Below are 1,192 nucleotides of genomic sequence, written 5' to 3'. Positions count from 1 at the left end.
AAAAGGCCATCCACGCGACCAGAGAGAGGAGGTTGGCCGATGGAGACCCCGGTGACTGTGGGGCTTGTTTCCGATCCATGGTCCGTTCACGCATCCGGGCGGAGTTCCTCTGGGCGGCATCCACTGGCTCCCTTGACGCCTTCGAGGAGCAGTGGGTGCTGTCCGGGGTTCTCTGCTCGGTGTCCCCGTCAGGTTCCCTTCTTATGACCCTTTGACCTCACTCCTGTCCCTGTTCTTTTATTAGTTGTCCCCCGAACTCAGTGGGTTCTGTGGTCCTGTGGGTCCTCCCTTTAGGCTGAGGGGGGATCCTTTAGCAGTGGGCGGGCTTTGCCCGCCCACTTCCCAGACACCCGATAGATAACACGATGAGCTCAAAAAAAAAAAAAAAGGGTAAAAAATCCCACACAGTCATTTTCAGAGCTCTGAGTTGTTTTCATACACTAATAGAAAAGCTTGAGTTACTGACACTAGTTGAGGTAGTATCCTTCTGTTTTTTTCACAACAGGGAACAGCCTTACCAAAACAAAGCCTCAAAAAAATTGGATACAAACTCATAAACGCTCCTCTCCACAGAAATCTTTAGTAAAAGGCAAAAGATTTATAAAAACTGGGAAGGGAAGAGAAGAAGAAGAAAAAGAAGGAAAAAAAAAAAAAAAAGCAGAGTCTCTGCAGGAGCAACCTCGTATGCTACCACAAGTCAGGGTGATGACTCTCACAGCCCACTAAACTGCTAGCTTTTAGAGGAAATGGAATTGAACCGATTGAGAGCCTGAGTTGGATCATGGGAACCGGGGACACAGGGAGCAAAACCAGCCCCTTGACCAGGGACTCGCTTTGCTGCAGGCAATGCACTGTGGGTATGCAAATAAGATGCTCCGGCCATCTCCAGCGCTCAAAGGAGTCTTTTCTCCGAGCTGCCTCTGCTCCTTCCCCAGCTGGGCAGAGATTGGGATGCAGCGAGGGTGGGGAAGCTGCTCTCCTGAGACAGTCCCGCTGATGGCCAAGCACATGGAGGACGGAGCCCGGACGAGAAGCCAGAAGGCACTTGGCCCACAGCTAAAATCTGGAGCAAAAGCACACACTTTGCAAAGGAACAGGAGCCGGGATCTCAGACATGAGATTCTATCTGCCGGCCGGGGTGCGACCCCGTGTTGTACTTGCTGCTTGGTCTGCCTCTCCTGCAAAGTAGCTG

At 51.6% G+C, this 1,192-nt stretch overlaps 1 non-coding gene across 1 annotated transcript; it reads right to left on the bottom strand.

The window, feature by feature from the left end:
• Positions 1-510: 510 nt before the first annotated feature.
• Positions 511-625, bottom strand: LOC127042641 (U5 spliceosomal RNA). Its single transcript, XR_007772001.1, has one exon. It is a non-coding gene; the product is annotated as a U5 spliceosomal RNA (small nuclear RNA).
• Between the last annotated feature and the right edge of the window lie 567 nt (positions 626-1,192).

Source organism: Gopherus flavomarginatus, unplaced genomic scaffold (genome assembly GCF_025201925.1).
Source record: "Gopherus flavomarginatus isolate rGopFla2 unplaced genomic scaffold, rGopFla2.mat.asm mat_scaffold_83_arrow_ctg1, whole genome shotgun sequence".
In the NCBI taxonomy this organism is placed as follows: Eukaryota; Metazoa; Chordata; order Testudines; family Testudinidae; genus Gopherus; species Gopherus flavomarginatus.
This window is presented reverse-complemented; position numbering and strand designations above follow the sequence as displayed.